This window comes from Canis lupus, chromosome 6 (assembly GCF_011100685.1).
Source record: "Canis lupus familiaris isolate Mischka breed German Shepherd chromosome 6, alternate assembly UU_Cfam_GSD_1.0, whole genome shotgun sequence".
NCBI classification, from domain to species: Eukaryota; Metazoa; Chordata; class Mammalia; order Carnivora; family Canidae; genus Canis; species Canis lupus.
Window position 1 is genome coordinate 65,394,649 of NC_049227.1, and position 26,308 is coordinate 65,420,956.

Below are 26,308 nucleotides of genomic sequence, written 5' to 3' on the forward strand. Positions count from 1 at the left end.
ATGATATCCTTCCTAGAAATACTGTGTTCCCAAGGAGGTGATAATGTTATGCTCTGGGCACCTCTGCTCTGGTGAAATTTGTTTGTAGATTTTTTTTTTTCCTTCAACCCATTGGGAAATTGACCTCCTTCCTAACTGCTCTGTGGGAGATGTGGGGTTCTGCAGGAAGAGTTTCCAGATGGAACTGCTGCCTACCATAATACCTTGTTCACTTCTTTGCCAGCAGAGGCTTAGTCTCCTGTCACACCAGCCACTGACTGCTTTTTTATAAAGTGGCAGCTTGTATGAGTTTTCTAGTCTATGCCAAAGGAAACACCCTGGATATTAGGGGTGTTTTATTAATGTATTCACTCATTCAACAAATATTGAAAGTCTGCTATGAACTAGCTAATATTTTAGGCATGAGGGGATTATAAAGAAATATTACATCATGATACTCACCCTTCAGCTCTTTCCCGGTACAGCAGGGGCAGTTACCTGTGTCCATTCGACTACTGTATGATGTGGTAAGTGTGAGTATCATAAATATTGTACAGAGAGCTCTAATTGTTCTGAGAGTGGCTAAGATGATCAAAGATGGATTCTAGGATCAATGACATTTAAGCTGGGCTGCATGGAAGTAGGAAGGATTTCAAAAGATAGCGAGAAGAAAGAGAAAGAAAGGTTATTAAAAATACAACACATTAGTGTATTTTGAGAGGGAAAAGGAACAAAATTTGATAGATCTCAAGCAATCCAACTTACTGATAACATCAGATATAGATATATGAAAGAGAGTAGCAGGAGATACGGGGCGAAATAGCACTCTCTGTAGTGTCATTTCCCATGAATTTAGTATTTCATGGTTTGTAGTAATACAACAAATTATTTATTGATCGAGGTCACTTCATACTCTCTCCCTCTGTGTCCATTCCAAATAGGCACCACTTTCTACATTATCCTAGTTCATTAAGCATTTGTTGAATGAAAGCAGGCAAGGTCCAGGTTGTGAAGAGACTTGATGCCACTCTAAGAGGTTTAGATTCATCAGGAGAGCATCACAGAGTTACCAGCAGTCCCTCAGAGTTACCCCCACCCATCCCCACAGGATGTAGGGAGAAGTGGAACCTCAAAATAGGAAAACCTGCCAGGAATCATTTATTGATTCATTGATCGATTGATTGATTGATTTTTGGATCAAAGGGTGGGTTAGAGGCTCTAAGCCAAGATGATGATGACTTGATGGAAAAGACATCTTCCAGTTGAGACATGATGCTGAGGGAAAAACAATGGCCTTGCGCTCACAACCACAGTGCTCTTACACGAAACTGGGTTTTCGTGGAACTGATTCCAATCAGGAACTGATTTGGTTGGATACATTGAGAAGTTAAGTCACAAATATGTGCAGTGTGGTATACTAGTGGAGCATTCAGGTGGAAGTCCCTGACGGATCTCTGAAAATAGGAGACTAAATCTAGAGAAAATTAAGAAATGGAGATAATACTTTTCAATGCCCTCTGTAGAGAGCTAGTGCTGGAAAACCATGGGTTCATTAAGAGAGAGAACATGGAGAGGGACGAGGACAAAGGAGCCAAGAGAAAACTTGACATTTAAAAGATGGAATAGGAAACAGAACGAGGAAAGAGAAGGTTGAAGTGTTATCTCTCAGAGATTCGCGAACAGAACCCGGAGTAGAATTTGAAAGGCATAGACTGTCCAAATGGACAGGCTGATGGCTACGCAAAAGCACAAGTAGGGAGAGACTTAGAAAGAGCCACCGAACGTGACAGAAGTTCATTGTTGATGTATAAGGGTTTCTTTTGAGCCATTGGTACTGCTGTCTGACATTAAGTGATTAAGGAGTGAAAGAATGAGTATTGAAGAAGCGAATGCAATACCTGTAAACCAGTCCTTTCTTGAGTCAGCAGGGGCAAGTGCAGAAAAATAGGAGAATCATCTGAGAAAGCTGTTGGCAGAGAAGACTGCAAGTACCTCACTGTTAGAGCTCCTGCCTGAGATGCTCCACAACTGTGTATCTATTTCCAATATAGAAATACAAGGCTGCTCTCTCTGGCTGCACTGAACCCTGCCATAATTACCCCCAGTGCATGATTTCTAGGTTTTTGGTAGATACGAGCTCTTTCATGAACTCTGGTGTCCTTGTTTAAAACAGGGTAGTATTAAAAGGAACCACATTTCTGAATCCGGTGCCAATGTTTATGCTCTCACAAATGGTAACATTTGTAAAAAACTGTAAATTAATCTAGAAACCAAGACATGCGACAAGTTAAATATAAAAGTAGGCCTCTCTGCAGAGAATAACGCAGTGTGTGATTTTCTAGTTTTATAATTGACAATCAGCCTAATCACCTATCAATATACAGGTTTCCGCCACTATCTGAAAGTAGAGTGCTCCTATGAAAACTTTTTGCAGTTGACAGGGTGTAAAGCAAAGAAGCAATTGCATTAATTTGTATGGAAACATTTTTGAGCATTAAAAACATTTTAAAAAAAAGCAACCTCACTTAGGGTTTTCTGAAGCCTTAGGACACATTCTTGCTAATGGATGCACAGAATAAATCGAGAGAGAAAGCACAGAAGCTCACAGACTCAGTTCAAAGCTAGGGAAGGCTTGATGCTGAGCTGCTAAGAGTCGTTCCCGGGGAAGGAGCTTAACAGTGCCACTCTTGCTGCTCAGGGTACATGCTGCCCCTATAGAAGCTCACTATAAAACAATGCTGAACGCTATTTTTGTGTTTTACCTTTTTAAAATAAAAGTGAAAATTCTCTTTGGATTTATTTTGGTTAGCAAAAACATAGGTGCTTCATAAAAGTGCAGTTGTCTCTGCCAAAAAAAAGAAGTCCTTCATAGGTCCTTCATTAAAATAAAACACGAGCTTTGGAAAAGCAGAGTGGACCGGTGTGATGGTGTTATGTTTTTATATTATTAGATGACGATTCTCCAAGAGGCTTCTCTGGTTCTGCATATCTTACCAGTGAGGCACTGGATGCTTGTTGAACAGCTGTAAGAGACAGATAGTGTCTCCTGCTGGAGCAAAGGACAGTCTTGCTGACCGATCATTCCCCTTGTAGTATCACCCGTAGGCTGGCCCTCCTCGTGTTGCCCTGAAGAAATGGGGGTTCAGGCAACTGGTGCAAAAATGGTGATACCCTGACTATGGCTATTGCTGTAATTAATAAGCTGCACTTTGTCTCTGATCCAGGAGTCCCATGTCTTTCCCTCAAACCCATGAAAACATGGCAGCCAAATTAGCTCCCAAGTAATATCAATCTTGAGACTATTCCTCATTTTTGCGTTTGCATTATTAAAGCTAATAACATTAATAACAAAGTTTAAAAAGTTGGTAACACGTATTGGGTACCTTACATGCCAGGTTCTGTGTTGAAATTCTAAGTATTATGGTTCATTCAATAAATGTTTATTTAGCATTAGAGTAAAGCTTGGAGTATATTGGCCTGGATGTTAGGAAGCGGTGAACAAAACATATATGAGTCTTTCTCTCAGAGCCCATGGACCATTTAATCCTCCAACAATACTGAGAGGAGGAATATCCCTCTTTCAGAACTAAGAAAATTTGAGGTCAGCAAGATTAAATAACTTACCCAAGGTCATGGCTGTTTATGGTTGGGCCAGAATTTGAAACCACATCTGAGCTGAATAGGTCAGTATTCTTTTTATACCACATACTATATTATTTAAATTTTTTTAAATTTTTATTTATTTATGATAGTCACACACAGAGAGAGAGAGAGGCAGAGACACAGGCAGAGGGAGAAGCAGGCTCCATGCACCGGGAGCCCGACGTGGGATTCGATCCCAGGTCTCCAGGATCGCGCCCTGGGCCAAAGGCAGGCGCCAAACCGCTGCGCCACCCAGGGATCCCGATCCCCTATTATTTAAAATTTTATTTCCTAATTTACCTTTGAATAAATCTATTATTTTAAACTTATAATTTGTAGATCCTCCTTACATATATCTGGCACTTGGATAATATCTAAATAAATTGTTGTTATTTATTTATCTTTTAAGATTTTATTTATTTATTCATGAGAAACACAGAGAGAGAAGCAGAGACTTAGGCAGAGGGAGAAGCAGGCTCCCTGAAGGAGCCCGATGCGGGACTTGATCCCAGGACCCTGGGATCACAACCTGAGCCAAAGGCAGCTGCTCAACCACTGAGCCACCCAGGTGCCTCTAAATAAATTGTTTTTAAATTGAATCTTCAGCAGTGAAGTAATCTTTTTAGTCAAAATAATTCATTTACTTGGAACAGCCTCATCAAAATATTTTTTATACCACTCCTCGCTTGCCCCATTTAAACCCTTCTTTTCTGTATTTTCTCGAATCAGTACTGGGAATTCTGGAGTTTGGATGTGTGTGTGTGTGTTTTTAGTTGGTGTTGAGATGAGGTTATACTGTGCTAACACTTGGAAAGAAAGAATGATGTTAAGCGGCTTGATGGGCAGGTCCACGTTTGAGTTAGCAGTTCATTTTGTGTACTTTTCCTAAACGTGTTTCCTGCTATTAATTTTTGATGTCATACAGAGATGCACAAAGAGAGGCAGTATTGCTTAGTGGTAGCGATCATAGGCTCCGAAGCCAGAAGCCATTCATCATGGGCTTGTGGCCTCTCACTCTCTCAACTTGTGATTTGGGTGAATTTCTTTTCTATTCCTCAGTCTCCTTCTCTGGAAATTTGAATTAACGGTAGTACCTGTAGATAAGGCTGTGACGTGGTTCAATTAATTTAATGAGCTCAGGGCACCTAGCACAGTGCCTGTTAAATGGTACACAATAAATGTTAGCAGGATTTGTGACATCACACTGGGGACTCATCGAACAAATGTCTTCATGAACTCCAGAGTTTTTTTAAAGTTCTAGTTGCTCAAAATAATTTTGCTCTGAACCCTGAGCTCCAAAGCCATGGCCCTTGACTTCTCTGACTTTTTCTAAGCCTAGGATAGGCATGTCAGTTCAAAAATGATGACGCCTGACTTCTAAAGGTAAATGTCACCAGCCTCCATTGTGAACATTTAGGCAAGGTGAGTGGTCTGAAAGAGAATAAGGAGTCAGAAATTTTGTCTCCTATTCCCAGCTCCATTACTGACTTACTAGGGCAGAATAAATAAATCACAAATAAATAAATAAACAAATCACTTAACCTTTCTGGATTTCAGTTTCAGCAAAATGAGAGTGATAAGCTTTTACTTTTTAAGGGCTTTGGGATCATTGGCTGGAAGGTGCTACTAGAGTGACAAGTGTTATTAACTTTCCAGCATTTTGGTCTTACTTGTGCATACTCTGAATGTTTGCTTTTCATCTTGGGAATTAAATACTCCTTTCACATTGATATGTAGTAACTGCGGGAATTAGTGAAATTCGCCAGCTCCTCTGATAAAATCAGAGGACAAATAAGTCAGGCAGTTAATTATGTGAAAGAATAGATTAGGGGAGGGAAGAAAGCTTCAACAAAAATCTCCCGATTGTTGTCCCAAGTTTCAGGGTTACAACTTTGGAAGGTGAAACAGGGAAGGTGGAGGTTATAGAGATAAGAGGAGCACGGTTCCTCTGCGTTTCTGCAGCCCAGCTTCCCCTGTACTCTGCCCACACTTCTAGAGTCTTGCCTCCTTGGCCCACACAGTGGGGAACCACTTCAATCAGACTCAAGCTGCTATGTTTTGTGTTTGTGAAGTAATCACTATTGCTTGAGATGTCTCAGAGACCTATTTTATTTCAAAAGCCATATTCTTTGCCTATTAACTTCCTCATTTATTTATTTTTTTGTAAACTCATTTTTGAAAGTGCAAACCGCACATCCCTTTATGTATGGTACACAGACATACACTATAAATTTTTTGTCGGTGGTGGTAAGGGTGTTAGGGAGTTAAATAAATCTTTAGTATCTTGTTATTAATCAGCATTATTATTCTTATTCTCTTAATTATTTTTAAATGATGAACATTTGTACATTTTTGATAAATTATTGAAATATGTGAAGCATTACCATTTTTGCTCCTGTTCATAAAGCAGACACAAAAGAGTTACGGTTTGTTGGCCAAATGAGATTTGCTACACTCCTCATAAATCTTTTATTTATGTGTTTTTGTAGGAAATCAATATTACATTGGTGTAAAATACAGATAAAATACAGTTCACCATACATTTTATAAAATAGGCTTTACTAGAAATACTTTCAGGATATATTTTAATATGTCACATTTTTATTTGAATGTAGGATTATATTTTCATCTATATGTGAATGTGTCTTTTCCTTGGAATACGCAGACTCCAAACTTGTTCCTATTATCTACATACATATGTATATATATATTGTTATGTACATACATATAAACAAAAATATATACTTTTTTCTTCAACATTTGCTATGCCTGAATTCTTGTTATGCAACAGTTCTCTTAAGAAAACACTGTAGATACATCAATAAGCTACAGACATGATAACATATATTCAGGTATTGTACATGTGTTAATATTCTTTGAAAGAGATCTTACAGTACTCATGAATTTAAATATTTTTTATATAAACCATATAAATATAATGATTAGCAATCTGCTGTATTCAGTCTTCAGGACATGAGATGTAGTATTTTCCTAATTACGTAGACCAGGGTAGGAGAATATGACTGCAGAAGAAGATGAAGCCATTTGTATTTATTCAATGCTGCTTTCATAGCATTAACTGGAAAACTCAGGCCTGCTGTATTGAATGCTGAGGAATTTGATTACGAGAGTAGTAGACTCTGCCAATCTTGGCTTGAGACAGCAGACTCAACTAATTGTCTATCAGCGGTGATTTAGCTGTATCATCCGTCTACAATCTTGCTATTGATGGGAGCATTTAAAATCTGATGAAAATTACTGTTTAATAATCAGGACTTGGAAAACCCACCTGGCAGATGCTTTCTGTCTTTTTTTTTTTTTCCCCCTCCATTCATTTTTATGGAAGATAAAAGTCAACTTTCCCAAACTTAAAATATAAACTTTGTAAGAAAAAAAAAAAAAGAATAATTTGAAAGCCAGTTCTGCAAGTATATTATCAAAGACAGGCCTAAATTTATTATCTGTTGTTCTTTTGCTTTGCTCTGTCTTAGAGATTCCACAAATGCCATTGACCCTCCATTTGGCATCCTACTTTCAGTGGGGGAAGATGGTGGTTCAGTGGTTAGGGGTGTGGTTAGGACTTCAGAAGCTGTCTTATTGCTCCTGCGCTTCTCTCTGTGTCCAAGTTTTGCTGCATTATGCTTTTGGGGGGTGGTACTTTAAGATATTAACCAAATGTGAATATACCGAATACATTACATAGATTTAAGTATGATGAACCAGATATATTTTTTAAAAGCAGAGATTCTACTACTCATGACAAATCTAATGCGTCCCCAAATAGGGTATTTCATTATCTGTTCAAGAAGAAGAAAAATATTTCACATATAGAAGAGAGGATTAAGACCTTCCAAAATAGTATATAATAAATAAGGGTGCATGGGTAAGCTGAACACAAAATCAATCACCTTCTGGTTGCTGGGTTTGATGAAATAGATACTTAATAATTTGGGACATTTGTATTCACTCACCATTCAAGTGAGCTTTGCAGAGAGTCTCCCTAAAATTAGTATGGCATTTCTGTAAGTAGACAGTTCCATGCACAGAAGGAGTCACTTAAACGGTCCTCCATTTTTCCCTGAAGCAAAATTTGCAGAGAGCATATGTAACAGTCTGTATTCCTGCGTGAATACCAATTGGTGTCATTAGGTGCCTGGAGTCTCGAGTTGCATTTTCGAGGCATGATTTTCTGCTGGAGCAGACTCATACATAGCGGTCTCAGATCTTCACGGTGGGTTTCATAGTTTGATAGTGTGTAAGTGATTGGTTTTGTTCTAGGAGCTTCCCTGGTATTCCTCACTTGGAGAAAGAGATGATACTAAAGGGTTTTTGTTTTTTCCCTTCTGGACTGGACTTCTGAGGATCCCTTATAGATGGGAGTGAAGAATCAGTAGAAATAGCAATGCAGAAAGGAGAGGGGAACACACAAGCATAAGGGAGATTATGAGATTTCATTCAGGTACACAAAGGACTAATCAGAATGATTTATTCCCAGTAATGGAGAACCAGAAGTTAACAGATTCCTGAGCCTATCAAGGTGTCTGTTTCTATACCGTTTGTAGTTAATAAATATGTTTGTATAGTCTCCATCCTTTGTTTTTTTTTTTTTTTTTTTTTTTTAAGTCTCCATCCTTTGTAATGCAATAATGACTTAGGTTTAGAGTGAGGTCTGTATTTGCGTTCCCAACTGACTACTATGAAAGACCAATCATTTTCCTTAAATTTACTCCATTTTTCCTATTTCTATGTGATAATATATCCTTTAGGAGATAATACATCTAAAAATACTATCTAAATGGTAAAATGCTACATAAATATAAATAGTTAGAATTACCATGTTCTTGTTTAGTTCCTAGGAAGCCACATGGAGTTGAATTTTTTCACTTTCTAATACATTTTAATTGCTTTTATAATTTCCTATGTGCTTGTTTGGGAAGTATTGATTGAAAAAGTATAAGAAGTTAATCTTTGATCAAACAGCTTCTTGGTATGTGAAAGATACAAATGACAGGCTTTAGAATTTGGGAAATTAAATAAATTCTTTGCCTGATGAAAGTACAGTTGCCTAATAATATATCTTAAAACAGATAAGAGAAGAAATCTTCATAAAGAATAGCCATCTTAGCTTCTTAAATAGTCATTTTTACCAATGGATTTTTTTTTTAATGATATGTTTAGGTTCCAGAGGACACTGTTCCCTCAAATTGCAACCTTTTTTCAAAAAGGCCAAATCGCAGAGTTTAGCTATCCTTAGATTGAATAGTTATCACTATGTAATGGATAACTGTTTCAAGTTGTCAACTAAGAGGCAATTATCAAATTTACTGTCAATCATACACCTGATTTGGATCAAGAGAATCCTTATCCTTTTCAATAACTTGTTTTGATATTTTATGTAATTTAGGAGATTGATGAGAGAATTATGTGAATGATATCAGCCTTGTTTAAACATATTTCATATTCCTGATTCCAAAGGTAATAGAGTCTGATAGAAATTCTGATTCCTCAAATTTTGTATCCAACCAGTTTTTCCCCATGCCGGTCACTGTACCAAATAAGTTATGTATTTTGAAAATGCTAGGGTCCTATTTTTATTTGGTTTGCGTGGCCTTGTTATAAATTGCATATTGGCCATGATTTGACTATCTCTAAAATTCTTCAAAATTGAGGGTGGTAATAAAGATATTATGATGCAGGATTTCCAATTTCTGTTAGAAGATACGAGCCAGGAATGGAAGTTTTTCAAAAATTATCTGACTTTTTATGATTAAGGCAACCTAGGGTATTTTGAGGAAATCTACTTTCCATTATTATCTCCTTCATCATTAAATATGCCAAGATTACTTCGATCTGGACAAAGAAGTAAAGTGCATGGTCATTTGAATTTTAAACTGGAATTGAATCTTACTATCGGTTATAAAATAGAAGAGGGTTTGGAAGGTAGTAAATTTGCTATATCTTAAAACATGTCCATGAGAAAGATTTTTGACAAATAAAATGTTAATTATGAAACTTGGTTGTAATAGATACAAGTTAATTATTATGACATGAATTGGATATCAGCAGGAGCTTGGGATAATTGATGTCAGATGAATGTGGAAACTCCCTAGGATGAGCTCAGTCCCAGATGAAGTGACGATTGGAAAAATATAAAAGCTGTTGTGATGCATGCACTTGTCCCCTAATGAAAGCCGATTAATTCCAAAAGTTGACATTAAGTCAGTGGGGGAAATATCTATAAAGATCCTTTCACAAAACTTTGAATGGAAGCAGACTATTTCTATCCTTAAGTTATGAAAAATGTCCATTTGTTTGGGTGAATATTTTGCTACTATTCATTAAAGGGTCCATTGAGTCTTACAGTCTCCACCTTCCTCCTCCTGTAATTGTTTCATATCCCAAGATACAAAGTGTAATTTGTTCTTTTTTTTTTTTTTATTGTCTTCCCTTTGTATGAAATTAGGAGCATATGCATTTTAGATTCTTTTGTTTCATTACACGCCAAATTAGCAGCAATTCCACTAGCTTGGTTCTGATATTTCATTAATTCCAGAATAGCAGTGGGTAACAGAATGGGGCACCAAAATGCGGGAGGCAAAGCCAAATCTGCCTCCTGCTTTTGTTCTCAACATTTGAGCCATTAGCTGTGGAAGGAAAAATCTCCATCGAATTGAAACGGGAGATTTTTTAGCTCTCTATTTATCCAGTCCCATTTACAAAATCTTTATTGATTCACTGTCAGAGATTTGTTCCTATGCTTATAGTTCCAATAGACAAATGGACAAAGGTTATATATATCACAAACTCACCAACAATTATTTTTATACTCAGAATTAAGGGATCCAAGTGGATCGAAGAATTGATCTTTTGATTTAACACGCATACCCCACTAACTTTTGTGTTGCTTCACGTAAAGATGTTAGCCTCTTCAGTCTGACTAGTTTGACATTGCTTCATGAAGAATGTCAAGGGGAGCTCAAAAAGTAATCAGAAATGAAGAAAATGTGTATCATTAGACTACCTTTCTAATAAAAAAGGAAAGTCAACAACCAAAAAGATTTTCGTGATCTCAGTCCATTCCAAGTCTCTCCTGTGATTATCCCCCAATGCCCTTACATCTCAGTTTCTAACAAACAAACTCCTGAGTTTGCCTCTGATTTCCACACTGTCCCACCTTTGAAGAGAACTTAGTGTCACTCCTTAGAGTTTCCTATTGTCTGGAAACTTGGCTTACTAAATCTTGTTGACCATTCACTCTTTGTCATGCTTCTCTCTTTTGCTCAGGTCTCAAACCCTATTACAACATCCAGAGACTGTCTGGTATTGTTTTGGCTAAGTTTTGTCTTAATGGTATTTGGTTTTAATAGATAATAAGGCCTTTATTATCTATTAAAGGCCTTTCACCGCTGGCACTTGGCACAATTTTGTTATATACGGACATTACCGTAGTGGTTTGTTATAAAAGGAATTGGTCTCCAGTTTCTGCAAATTATTTCATCATGACCCTAGCCTTTTCTAAACAATAAAACATACATGTTTACTCTCTCTCTCTCTCACACACACACACATATAAAAATGAGTCATCGCATAATTTTGCTCATGTCCCTGCACTGTCAAAAATCATTCCATGATATTCTTTTTCCTTATCTCATGACCATGTACTTTCTGATTTTCCTCGTTTCATATCTTCACCTCCTTCATAGGAAAAAAAAAAAAAAAAAGAAAAAGAAATCCTTTGTTGAAAGCTGCTGCTGTTCTAAGAAGTTAGCTCCCTCCACCTGGGAACTCCCCATTAAAAAAGGCTTTACATTGCCTACAGGCTGCCAATTAGTTCTCTACTATGACTGTAGCTGCTGTGTAAGGGAAACTTTTTGTTGTTGTTACCTTTTGTGTTAAATTATGTGTTACTGTTATAGGGTTTTGATCCATAAATTTCTAAGACTTCACTACAGAAAAAAAATATAATATTATGAAATAAATCTACTTAAATGGAATATGCTTTATCTCAACATATAGGAACATCTTACATATCCAGTTTATTTGCTGGGATGGAATGTCTTCTACAAACAAATTTTTCAGTACACAAAGGCACGTCTGGATACCCAATGATAGTATGTAAATTTGATTAAGATGCTATTAAATTAAAAAAAAAAGATGCTATTAAATTGATGGCATGTTTTCATATCTCACCAGACAAAGTATGGGCAACATGATTTAACATTTTCTTAATGACTTGAGGGTCTTTGTTATAAAAATCAATTGTTCTGTTCTCTATTATTCTTGGGGCTCCTGCCCTGTGTGCCCTTATATTAAATGCCTCCGGACAGTTGAAGTTTTATTGTTTTGTTTGTTTTGGTTTCATCATCTTCTGTTAGCTCCCTGTTCTCACTTTGCTAACAACATGCCACTTAACAGAAGAACAAAGATGTCTGGGCAAGTCAGCTCCAAAGACACAAGCTGGGAATGACCATTTGAGAAAACTGTGGGTCTACTATTTACTATCCTTATTTTGTTACCTTTTTTGTTTATTTTATTCAAATTCTCTGCTTTTGTTCCATTCAGAAGGATGCAATGTGGGGGAAGACATGTAGCAAGTTGTGATTGCTCAGGAACCTTGCTAAATAGTGAGAGAAACAGCTTTTCTGAGAGCAAAGAACAGTAACTAATGGATGTGGCGCCTGACTTGTTTGGTGCTACTAGAAAACACAGGAGTGTGAATGTATTTTCCTAGAGTCCTGGAAAACTCTCACCCTTGATATGGTCTCTCCCCACAGAATATCAGGCTCTTGAGGACAGAGGCTGTTACGTGTCTGGGGGCTGCTTGGCTGACTGACAAGGTGGCAGAGGTAAAGGAGCAAAGCATTAATAAGGAGGAAGGCAGATTGGCAAACATCCCTTTGGCAAAAATGAGACCTTAGCTCCTCATTCGCTACACAAGCTACTAAAAGAGACCTAAAAATGGTTGACAACAAACACACTTTCTTATTTCAGTTGAGAAGTAAGAACATCAAGAGCACTTCGACCACGTGAGGGACAAAAAAACACCCTAAAATATTGATAAAATGTCAATCAAAACTGGTTTTTCTATAAATGTTATGGTAATATGAGTCATATTGCTCTATTGCTTTTTTATTTTTAAACACAACTAGATGTGGTAGTTTGGCAGCATTTTTTTCTTCTTCTTTTTTTTTTTTTTCTTTAACAAAGACAGAGCCTTCAAACTCTTTTCAGAGCAAGGCTGAAAATCCTGCCAGGTAAAAAAAAAAAAAAAAAAAAAAAAAAATGTTATTGAAAACCTTTCTCCCCTTATAGGCCCATTTTGACAGGAAATCTTTGAGAGGCAGTAGCAATGAAGTGCCCAGAGATTTCATCTGTCTTCTTTTGCTTCAGGAAATGCTGAGCACAAGGCTCTCTATTAGGCAAATAGAAGGAGTACCAAATCCCCTTAACAATCATCCTCGGCCTGCTCCTGGGTTGACAGCTCTCTGTGTCCTAGACTGTCAGACAGGCCCAGGATCATATTACTGGGACCACTGTAAAAGTTTCTGACAGTACTTTACAAAAAAGATTGTATGCCTCTGTTTGCTGGTTATCTGGCACCATAAATTTTGCATGGGCTAATCAGAAGAAAATCTATGATACCAGGAAGGCATTAATTTATACTACTTTTATTTTTGTTTTTTCCTCAATAGTCTTGACATAAAATCTGTCTGAATGTGTTTCCCCTGTCATTCTGTGTGATTGGTTAAATTTCAGTGGTCAGTAGATGCTATGTTATATTATCCAGTAGGATGACAGTGTTTTGTTTTGTTTTGTTTTGTTTTGTTTTGTTTTGTTTTGACAGATGCCAAATCTAAATTTTAAATAATTCTTTTGGAAATCAAAATGCCAGTTTGTAGCAATACTACGAAGTCTAAGCAGCTGTACTTTAAAAAAATAATCAAGATTAGGTAAAATGAGTCAAGTTGACAGTGGAAGCTTAAGAGAAGCGGTTCATCATTTGAGGTAGACGTACTTTGTTCAGTTTAGACTTATGAATATTCTGTTAGTTCAGAACTAAAGTAACTAACACATTGCCTAGAAATTTTGCACAAATAACAACAACAAAATTCCTGAAGAAGTGTAAATTAATTAGTAATTTAAAAAATTCCATAGAAAATGATATATGATATGTATGTATATCACACACTGCATGAGCTAACCATATTGTAGATATAAACATCAATTAAATAGCAGCCTATGTCCAAGGAAATAGTAGCAAGGGAAAAAAGGTATAATTTTCAAAGTATTCCCTAAACTAAATTAAATGGCAGGCATGTGATTTTTGGTACATCTGCGATGAAAAAACAAGTTGTAAAAAGGATGGTTGTGGTTGTGTAATAGTAAGGCTCATATAGTTTATCTCACGTAGGGTTATATTTTGGTAATTAACATTCAAAAACAGTCATCAGAACAATAGATGCCAAGGGATGAATAAGTACAGGATGCTGAAGGCGAGCAGTAGAAAGAAAGAGTAGCTTAACTTCAGGCCTCTGAGCTCTGTGCCCCCCAAGTCCAGCCACCAAACATCTGTCCCTGAGTGATATTCTTAAAAGACAAGATGTATTCAGTCACTCCTCTATCTAAAACACTTTAACCATTTCTGATTTATAAAACTAGCATCCACATTCCTCATGATGTCTTGTGAGACCCTCCGGGATCTGCCCCGTGCCTCCCTCTCTGTGCTTACCATCATAGGAGTATCTTCATGATTGTGGTTTATTCCCTAAAGTTTATTCAATCCCTCCACGGTACAGCCACTTGAGTGTATCGGCATTAACTGATTGGTTGAGTAAGTAGGTTGCAAGATATTTTGGTTGCCTGTTAAGTAGTCATGTTTCCTTCTTTCCTTCCTTGCAGACTTTTACAATTATTAAGGCACTTCCCTTCCCCCGACAACCCCCCTCCCCACCATGGGGCATTTGCCATGCCATGACAATTCATCCCTGATTACAGAGGTAGGCCTTCACTTGTCTATGCATCCTGGAGCCAGGGCAGCTCTCTTAGTTTGGTAGACCTGGACGGGACAAGACGTTTGCTGGGGCCAATGAAAGAGGAGAAGAGGTTTGTAGGGGAATTTCTTTTCTGTATATGCTCCCAACAGTGATCTTCTGCTGTTCTTAAGTGCCCTTAACTCTGATTGCTTGTCTGTATGTGCAAATTGGCTTAAGAGCCAGACGGAACACCACATTCTAAAAAGCAAGATAAAAACCACTAGGTGTTACTTTTAGTAGTTAAATCCCTGCCTAAAAGTCGTGGATTTTATAAGATTTTGAAATATTAAGTCACTAAGGAATTTTCAAAATTACCTACATAGAAACTTTAAAATATAAACTATAATTAACGTTAATAAATGCCCTTTCACCTACAGAACTGAACAGAATTATACTTCTGCAGCATAATTAAAAAGTACTGGCAGCTAACTTCCACTTGAGGAAGGCGAATGCAGGTGAGTACAGCCTCTTTTCATGTACCCATGTCTCTCTTAGGGTGCCAGTGAAGCAACTGTAAAGATACCGTCCCACCACAACAAAAAGAGCACAAAGGCAGTCACTGAGGGGAATCTTCAGTATTTCAGGATCGTAGGGGGGGCTGATGGAGTGGAGTGGGGAGGCAGGAGCCTGGAGCACCTCAGGAGGGGCCAGTGGAGTCAGACCTGCTGCTCAGCACACGCCCAGGACCCCAGAAGCTTCAGACACCAGGTGGCCTCTGGGAAAGGAAAAAGCAGGGGTGGGAGTTGGGGCTGGTTGGAGGCTTAATTAAGGATCAATCTATACAACAAATGAGTCTTTTACTTTTCTCCTACAGATCTATCTGTCTCTCTTTCTCTCACGCACACACACACACACGTGTACATACACATGCACACACACACACACACACACACAATCACACAATTTCTGTGGGGAAGATGATACTTAGCCAGAGCTGATCAATCAGAAAGTAAAGCCCTCTGAACACTGCAGGCTGAGGGTCACATCTCTGCCCACAGCCCTTGTAGTGCATCGTGCATTGTGCCAGTGGACAAACCCCATCGATGCACACAGCATTTCCAAACCATCTCACAGCTGCTTCGTTTTTAAATATGCATTTACTTAACCAGAACTACCAGTCATGAAGAAAACCTACAGCATTAAAGAAAGACCAAGATAAAAATAAGAAAATGTACCCCAATGGAAGTAGCATTTTCTTGTGCTAAAATTTTCCCTCGGAAAGGAAATGTAGAAAATAAATCTCTGGCATATTCTGAGAAAGTCAAGGCATTACATTGATAAACTAAAAATAAGGTGAGGTATGAAAATGGACACATAAGATGAAAACAACCTTTAGAAATTAAAGTTGTGACTAACTTGCTAAGTCCCTAAAATTGCAAAAATACAAAGTCAGGAAAGTCAATTAAAATTTAAAATAAAAAGGCAAGACAGTGGGAAATATAGAGAGAGAACTGTTCTGCCCATAAGCCTGGTATCCAAGTATGAAGAGTTCTAGAATTTGAAAAAAAAAAAAAAAGGAGAAATTTAATTACCATTCAAATATTGAATAAAAGTCCCCAAAGAGAAGGATCACATGTGCCCAGAGAATGTTGGTCATGGGAAAAATTATAACAATAAATTATTAATAACATAAATAATTTATTTTATTTTTTAATAACATAAACAATTTAAAAATTAAATGTATCACTATAAAATTTCAGGATGCCAAAGATAAAGAAACCTCTGAACACTTCCAGAAAGAAGGAGGAAGAAAGGAAAGGAAATTAAAAATGTATTTATTTAAAAGAAGGCAAAAAGTAAACTGGTATCAGACTTTATCAGTAACATCAGGTACTAGAAAATATTGGAGAAATACCTTTAAGATTATGAGAAAAAATAATTTTAAAACTAGAAATTCTATATTGAAACAAATCCTCAAATCACATATGCACCAAAGAGAGACTTTTTAGATACTTGTGTCTTATGTTCCGCACATGCGTTCTGAGAAAGTTAATGAAAGATGTGCTACAGTGTAATAAGAGATTAAATAAAGAACCAGGTCATGGGTCCAATAAGAAGCATATTTAAATCAGCAGATTTATTAGAGATATCCCAGGGTGATAAATAGCTAACAGTCCTGGATTTGTGCAAGAAGGTGGAGGGCTTCAGGGGAACTGTGTCCACCGAGAAACAAATTGAGGCAATGGGGAGGAGTAGTTAGTAAACTGGGAGTGTATGTGCACCCAAGGACATGATAAACAATAGGAGAGAAAAACAAGACAAAACAAACAAAAAAAAAAAAAAAAGGAAAGAAAAAGAAGAGCATGTTGGTGTGGGTAGGTAAAAGGATCAGAAACTTCAGGAATTTTAAAATACTAGATAGTAAGCATAATGCATGTCACTACTGATGTCAAGAACAATATTTACTCCTGTACCGCAACACCTAGAACAATGTTTAGCACAAAGGAAAAAATGTTATTTAAGAACTTGGGAAAGAAAGAAAGAGCGGGAGGGCGGGATGGAGCAAAGGAAGGGTCATCAGAATGAAAATCCTGTACAGTGATTTTCAACTTTTAAATTCAATTTAGGGGCAAAATTCAATAATCTTAAGTTTACTGAATTAAATGTAAAATTCACCACCCTCAAAAATGTACATAAATAGTTGACAAATTCATTGTCTAAATTTTCCTTCCCTAAGTTGAAAGGAAATTTGGGGACAATGAAATTCTCTTTTATATTGTGAGTAATCAAGATATTTCTCTCTTTGGTTGATTTAAATAAGTAAAAATAATATAAGTACAGTTTTATTTTTAAATTTATTTTTATTTTTTATAAGTATATGGTTTTAAAATATAGTGAAAACTGAAAGTGCTAATGCAATATTTTTTATGACATAATAGGGATGTGACAGCTAATATTTATAGTTTAAAAAATCAGGGACAGTAGAATTAACAGATTATGTAAAAATAACAAAACAACCAGAAGTCTAAAACCAGAAATAAATAAAAGAGGTTACCTCTAAGGAATAGAGCCGCAGGTGGAGAGAGGTGGGGCAACAGATCACTGCTTCTCAAAAGGTATTACTTTTGAGAAGTAAAAATTTGAGTAAAATTTGTATTATTATATATATGTTTTGATAACACAAATTAGACTGATTTTTTTTTCTTAGAAATGAAGTTAGGTGAAAGCTCTAAGTTTGGTTTTTTACATGATTTTTAGTAGTGAAAAATTACAGTTAAATTTCTTTATTTTACATTTTTCTTTTCTTTGTTTTTTTTAAAGATTTTATTTATTTATTCACGAGAGACACAGAGAGAAAGAGAGAGACACAGACAGAGGGAGAAGCAGATTCCCTGGGGGGAGCCTGATGCAGGACTGGATCCCAGGGCCCCAGGATCACACCCTGAATGGAAGGCAGATGCTTGACCACTGAGCCACCCAGGTGTCCCTTATTTAATGTTTTCTATTTTGCTTTTTTATTTTTTAATTTCTTAAAGAGGGCAGCCCCGTGGTTTAGCGGTTTAGTGCCGCCTTTGGCCCAGGGCCTGATCCTGGAGACCTGGGATCGAGTCCCGCGTGGGGCTCCCTGCATGGAGCCTGCTTCTCCTTCTGCCTGTGTCTCTGCCTCTGTGTGTGTGTGTGTCTCCATGAATAAATGAATGAATGAATAAATAAATAAATAAACTTTCTCTATTAAAAATTAATTTCTTAAAGATTTTATTTATTTATTTATTTATTTATTTATTTATTTATTTATTGAGAGTGCGTGAGCAGGGGGAGGGGCAGAAGGAGAGGGAGAGAGAATCAAGCAGCCTCCTCACTGAGTGTAGAGTCTGATGTGGGGCTTGATCTCATGACCTTGTGATCATGATCTGAGCCAAAATCAAGAGTCAGAGGTTTAACCAAGTGAATCACCCAGGTGCCCTTCTATTTTGCCTTTTTAAATAGATAATTGCTATGCTGCTCTCCAAATTGAAAGTAGCTAAACCCCCCGAAAGTTACTTTATGGGTTAGAATTCTTAGGGTCTAAGCCACAGAAATTATGTCTGGATGAGTAAATTTAGAAGGAATTTATTGGAAGGACACTGCACTGAAAAACTCATACACTCAAAAAAACCTGATATGTCTGGCCAGAGAAAGATCAGGAGTTCCAACGTCTCAGAGGGTGTTGGGAACCCACTGAGAGTGAGTTTAAAGATTTTATTTATTTATTCATGAGAGACACAGAGAGGAGCAGAGACATAGGCAGAGAGAAGCTGGCTCCCTATGAGGAGCCAGATGCGGGACTCGATCCCAGGACCCTGGGATCGCAACCTGAGCCAAAGGTAGATGCTCAACCACTGAGCCACCCAGGTGTCCCTGTTTGAACACTTCTATAAGGCCATCTTAGCTCCACTTCCCCACCACCCCTGTAACATTTCACTACTAAATCACAATCGTGGGAGAGAAAAGATTGAATGGGCTAGATTGGGTCATAGGCTCATCCACTGGTGGGGGTGAGATGAGATGAGGGAGGTAGAAATAACTTGGTGGATGGTTGCCCCAGGCCTGTGTGTCACAGGGAAGGAAAAGAAATGTCAACAAAAGTAAAATAAAATTGAGTCAGTCCTCTTACCAAATGATGGTCACAGGATTCTGTGCAGATAAAAACAATTGTTCATTACATTAGCCCTACAATCGAATCGTCCTACTTGGGGGCTTTATCCGCGGTGAAGTGTACAGAATGTTTTTCTGACCTACCAGACCAACCAACATGAAAAATACTGTGTACGTAATACAAAGAAAGAACAGTGTCCTGCCAATGCTTTCTCCAAAACATATCTCCCCTCTCTTCACCCTCCTGTATCTCTGGAGCCTACCGTCACTGCTCATTTCATCTTGTAAAATAACCCTCTAGTCTCTCCTCCCTGCTTGCACCTTTCTCCCAACCCCTGGTGCTCCTTTGTCTATGAAGTTGCCAGCATTTCAATTTTAAAATAAAGATCCCATCATAAAACTTCTACTTAATTACCTTATCTTTGCACTTGGAGAAGTAGCCAAACTCCTTAGCACCACACATTTCTTTCCAGCCGCCTCTTCATCCCTCCTACTTCTGGGCTCTTGTATTGGCGGCTCTATCTGCCCAGAATGTCATTCCTCCAAGTTCTCATGAGAATGTCTCCTTCTCACCCTCATTCCCAGGTATTGTCACAGCACCCTGTATATTTCATTCATAGGGCTTGTCTGGTTTCATTTGTTTTTGTTGTTGTTGTTGTTGGTGGTGGTGGTGGTGGTGGTGGTTTTTGTTTTTTGTTTGTTTGTTTGTTTGTTTTTTGTTTTTTCATTTTTTTTTTTTTTTTACTAACTTGCTTACTATGTCTCCAGACCCCATAAAAGCTAGACTGGAAGAGACCCCAAACCTTCTTTGGCATGATGACCATTAAATCCCTAGCATCTATCATTGAGACTGCTGTTCGCTAGGTGCGCAAAAAAAAAACCATGCAAAACCAAACCACAGAAACACATTGAACGATAAACAAATGTGCAAATTCACTTAAAAAGTGAGTTTACCTTCACACTGCAAACCCATGTTTATTAATAAATAACAAAAGCAGTCAACCTTAGGCTAACTGAATCGATCTGTGATGCTTTACATGCCAGATTGTTGGCATTATCCACTCTCTGTACAGCGCTTGAAAGTCTGGAAACTGCAGTTCCCAAAAGCCCTTGCCAGCAGTATTCCAGGTGACTTCTTCTAAAGAGGATTCCTCACAAGAGATTTGGAAGGAAGAGCACAGCCAGAAGCCATATTCTGGCTCCTCTGACAGTATTTGACAGATGCGTGGATTTTCACATGTGGAGTTTTGCAATCGCTTTCCAACCCCCTCTTTCCATGCTTAGTTGCGAATCAAAAATTATCATCTTCACTTGACTTATACTCGCCAGTCATTCTAGTGCTTTTGGTTTTAAATTCCCATTTTGAACCAGTTTCAAACTTCCAAAAAGTTATGAAAATATTATAGCAAACTCCTCTATACCCTTCACCTAGAGGTCTCATTCAAGCTTCACCAATAACCCCACTAATTTCTTTTATGGCAAGAGGATTATCCTCACATCTGGTTGTCTTTTTAGTATCTTTCAATCTGGAGCAAAGTTTCAGTCTTTCATTTTTATGAACTTGATGTTTTTGAAGATAATAGGGCAGCAAATTTGTGGAATGTTCCTCACATAGATTTGTCTGATGTTTCTTCATGATTAGACCCAGGTTATGGATTGGGGGCAGGAATAACACAGAAGTGATGGAGTGTCCTTCTCATTACATCCTATCTGGTAGCACACACTGTTGATTTATCTCATTACTGGTGGTTTAAATTTCAATCACTAGATTGGAAGTTCGAATATCAAGAGTCTCTGCTGTAATCTTTTTCTCCATTTTTGCTTTGCTAATAATAAATGTTTTCTGTAGAAATATTTGGGATTAGATTAATAATCCTTTTCTCATTCCGCTTTCACCCAATAGAGTTGTAGCATTCATTGATATTTCTTATCTAAATTAGTTTTATGATGATTGCAAAATGGTGATTTACTAATTTATTCATTTGTCTACATTTAGTGGTTCGTATTACTGTAAGGGACAGTATTTTCTGGATTCAAGAATTCCCGTTTTATTCAGTGGGCTAAAGTCCATTCCAATCATTATTTGATGCTTCTACTTATCTTTGGCCAGTGAGAGTCCTTTCAAATTTGTTTCTTTGTCCAATTTGCCTTCAAAACTTGTTTGTTCTTTGAGTATTTAGTGCTTATTTATATTCGTTTAAACTAATGTGGTCATTGCCACTTGGGTGTTGCTGTATCCAGAACCTCTCATTGGACAGAGCTTGAAAATACACACACACATACACACACACATATGCATGCACACCCACACCACACACGTTCACATGCTCATACACACCCTTTTGTTGTTTTTACACATCTATCATGTAGCCATCATCTATCTATTGTTCCACCGTCTGTCATCTATCTATGTATCTTTTTTTAAAGATTTTATTTATTCATGAGAGACACAGAGAGAGATAGAGGCAGAGGCAGAGACACAGGCAGGGGGAGAAGCAGGCTCCATGCAGGGAGCCTGATGTGGGACTCAATCCCTGGTCCCCAGGATCACGCCCTGGGCTGAAGGTAGCGCTAAACCACTGAGCCACCCGGGCTGCCCCTATCTGTATATCTTAAAAGCTGTGAATTTATACCATATCTCCAATTTCAGATTAATACCACAGGTTTATTTCAGTTTTCCTCATTTCTATATTTGTACCTTCCTTCTCCTTCAGTGAGAAATCTGCTCCAATTATGCTCAATACGTATGCCTAGTTGCACAGTTCCCTAATCGTAGCCTGGCATGATTTAGTGCCTTTCTCCAACACATCAACCTTTTGTTGTAGACTGCCACTACTGACCACCTCTGGGATATTCCTGCCATCCTGTACCATCCTGCCCCAACATGCTATCCTTTTGGGAACTTCCTGGAGACCGTCATTACTGGTTACCATCAGATGACCCTAACTTCCTGTTCCATGATACCATCCTTCAGCAGGTAATATCACTGCCTTTGCCTGGTACCTCTCATTTTTTTAAAGGTTTTATTTATTTATTTGAGAGAGAGAGAGAGAGCGCACAAGCAGGGGAGGGGGGAGTAGAGGGAGAAGCAAGTTTCCTGCTGAGCAGGGAGCTTGATGTGGGGCTTGATCCCTGGACCCTGGGATCATGACCTGAGTCGAAGACAGATGCTTAACTGACTGAGCCACTCAGGTGCCCCTGCCTGATACCTTTTAGAGGAGGAAGATAGGAGGCAGACAGGCTCTCCTGCATCTTTATAATACTAATCCCCTTACTAAATCCTTTCTGCTTGACAGACCTAGAGTGGTTTTTATTTCCTTAACCAAAGGCTATCATTATACTTTGGTATATAAATGCCAGAGTAAAAATATTCTAATGCATTGTGATTTTATTTACCATATAAGTAAGATTGTTTTTATAAGAAAATCAAAATAATGAGAAATATGTGCCTAAATACAAGAAAAAATGTAATTAAAATTTTAATCTATAAGTGGATAATTTGTGAAATTTTGAAATTTCAAACAAAATTATTTAACAACTCTGATTATAAGTGTTGTCACTACTAACCTCACAGATGCTCAAAACACTTGGTTGAGTATTTTTCACTTACAGTATTTAATTGAAGCTTCAAATTTTGTCCTGCTAAGCAGCTTCAAGGTTGGAGTTATGCAGAAAATGTCAGACTATTTTAACAGTTGAGATATGTCAAAAATATCAGGTGCTGGTAAATCAGGTGACAAATTTTAGATTATTTTACTAAATAAATATTTTTCTTCAGCAGCACTGAATAGATGCTGAGTTCCACTTTTATTTTCAGTGAATGGCATTTAGAATAAAAGTTTCTACAAGAAAAAGAATATGACTACCTTAAAGGACATATTCATTATCTGCATGTCAGAACAGAATTTAACTAGCTTGAGGCGCAGGCTATACTATGTGTAAAAGAAAGTCTTTTCCCAATCCTGCACTTCGAACCTTCTATCTGTGCATCTTGTGCCATACAGCAAGCAAAAAAGTAATCTGAGAAAAAACAAACATCTGCTCACAGTATTCCTAAGTGAAGTTTGTTCATTTGAAATATTTGCTCCCAAGGAAAATGACCCCGAACAGTGTCTCCATGGCTTTCTCGTATGGTTTCAAAATCCTTGGTTTTTAAAAATGATGAAATTAGAAGAAAACCTACGCACCCAGGTGATATGTCACTTGTAAATGCCCGCCTCATTCTTTATTAAAAAAATATAAAAATGAATAAAAACAGCAGAAAAGTACTGCTTCCTTAATTTCACTATGTATACGAATCAGATTATGAACTAAAAAGTGCTTGATTTATGTATAACCACCTAACTCATTGGTATACTAGAGTTCACGGTTAGTTCACCTGTTGCTAAACCCATCATAAACACAAAGTTTAAGAAAAAAAAAAAAGTCAGGGCCAGTATTTAGCTAGTATAGTTCCAAGAGTTTAGGAGCTACAGAATGATAAATGGACTGGAGGAAATCTGAGTTCTTTAATTTGATTCAGCAAATATTCATTGGCCGATTCCTCCATTCTAGGGGAATCTGCAGCCTCCAAATGTTTTCAGTCAACTACTGGGGATGTAGGAGCAGGGAATTTGCACAAGTCAGTGTAACACAAATGAGCAGCTTTTGTGCCACAGCATTTCCTCCCAGTGGCCCAGAAAGTTCTATTTCCTCTCTCACTGCATCTCTCTCCTTCGGAACTTGGATTGGCACCTTAATACATAGAATATCTACGGCCACCGTGGGATAATTTCAGGGCACAAAAAGCACTTAAGACATTTGAGACTAATAATGACATTCTAAAATGCCAGGGAATGGTAAGCGAGGGCAGCTCTTCCCAAACGATGCTCAGATGGGAATGAAGTTGATGCTGGGAAGGAGAAAAAAAGAAAAGTATTTCATGGTCAGTGAGTTTGAGAAATGCTGGGTTAATTAGAGTTGAACCAATTTCTTTCCTGTAGAACTTCTCTCTCTGTATAAGAAATTTCCATGAGGGGAATATAATACGCTGGGACGCATTTGGGGGGAATTCTATGCAAATAGGCAGAAATAAGAGGCAAAACAACAACCTAAAATAAAAATTCCTTTAACTGCTTTGATTTCCTGTGCTCTTTTTAAACTTCTAACTCAAACGTTGCTTGTAGTTTAGCCAATATCAATCCGTGTTTTCTGTTGCCACATTTAAACACTGGAAACAAATGCATCAAAATGCTTGGTATCTTTTTATCCCTTACAGATGTCCTTGCTCCCTGGTAAAGAAACCATTGGAATGTTGCCATTTTAATTAGGCTTAGCTACCAAAAAGCCTTAATCTGCCATTGAGATGTATATTTGCCTGTTTTATTAAAGCTTGGAGGAGGTGGAAAGGGGGTTTAAAGTTTATAGAAATTATGTAATCACACAGACAAACTTATTCCAAGATAGTTTTATAACTTAGAGTGAATTTGAAATATAATGGATGATTTTGAGGCTGCTGCCAAAATAAAGAACAGTTTTATTTTATACTGTTTTTAATAACCAGGCTTTTTTTTCTATCATTATTAAAGCGATTATTTCTTGGAACACTGTCAGGCTGTATAATTTTTCATGTTAAAAAGAATCTCCCAGTCATATACCAGATACTTTTATTAGCATAAATATCACCAGCCCTTAATTAAGGAGAAATCAAATTGAGAAAACAGCTTTTATAAGAGTGCTATTAACCTGCTGTAATATCATATTTCTCTAATCTTTATTTTAAGTAAATGATTGTGAAAACTTCAGAAATTATTTATACCCTTCCTTTGTATGATTTCTTAAGAATGAATTTCGAACACGTTCATTCAGAATTATTCTGTTTAGGGAATTTTTTTTTCCATGCTACACTTTAATATAATAAATATTTATTTAAAAGTAAAAGAACATAAAGGGGGAAATAGGTCATAAATATGAATGCACCCAATATTTAAAACAAACGAGCCTAATGCCTATTTTGAAGCATGAACAACTATATTAATACTTAGCTACCGCTTTTTCAAAATATTGTGTTTATGATTTAATCAATATGCTAATGTCTCAGTTGAGTGAGGGCATGCAACAGTGGAAAGGAGCACAGAGCTACACTGCCTGGAATCAAACCCAGTTCCAACACTTGAGTCCATGGAAAATCTCCTAAATTCTCTGTGCCTCAGTTTCTTTACCCTTATAATTAGAATGATAACAGCGTCTACCTCAAAGCATTGATTTGAGGTTTAAGTGAGTTAATATTTAAGGTAACAAAGGCATACCTCGGAGATATTGCAAGTTTGGTTCCAGACCACCACATAAAGCAAACATTGCAATAAAGCAAGTCGGATGAATTGGTTTCCCAAGTGCATGTAAAAGTTATGATTATACTGTACTGTAGTCTCATAAGCCTGCAATAGCATTATGTCTTAAAAAACAATATATACACACTAATCAATACCTTATTGCTTAGAAATGCTATCATCTGAGGTTTCAGCAAGTCATAATCTCTGCTGGGGGAGGGTCTTGGTGTTGGTGGCCACTGATTGATGATGGCCATTGAAGGTTTGTGGCGCTTGTGGCAATTTCCTTCTTTTTTTTTAATTAAGTTTTTAACTCCAGTTAGTTGACATACAATGTTCTTTTAGTTTCAGGTGTATGATATAGTGATTCAACAGTCACATACCACAGCGGTGCTCATCACAAGTGCACTCCTTAATCCCTGACTGTGGCAATTTCTTAAAATAAGACAGGCAATGAGGTTTGCCACATGGATTGACTCTTCCTTTTAGGAACAATTCTCTGTAGCATGTGATGCTGCTTGATAGCATTTTACCCACAATAGAACTTCTTTCAAAATCGGAGTCAATCCTCTCAAACCCTGCTGTTGCTTTATTGACTAAGTTTATGCAATATTCCAAATCCTTTGTTGTCATTTCAACAATCTTCACAGGCACCTTCACCAGGAGTAGATTCCATCTCAAGAAACCACTTTCTCTGCTTATTCACAAGAAGCAATTCCTTATCCCTTAAAGTTTTATCGTGAGATTGCAGCAATTCAAATATAATAATAA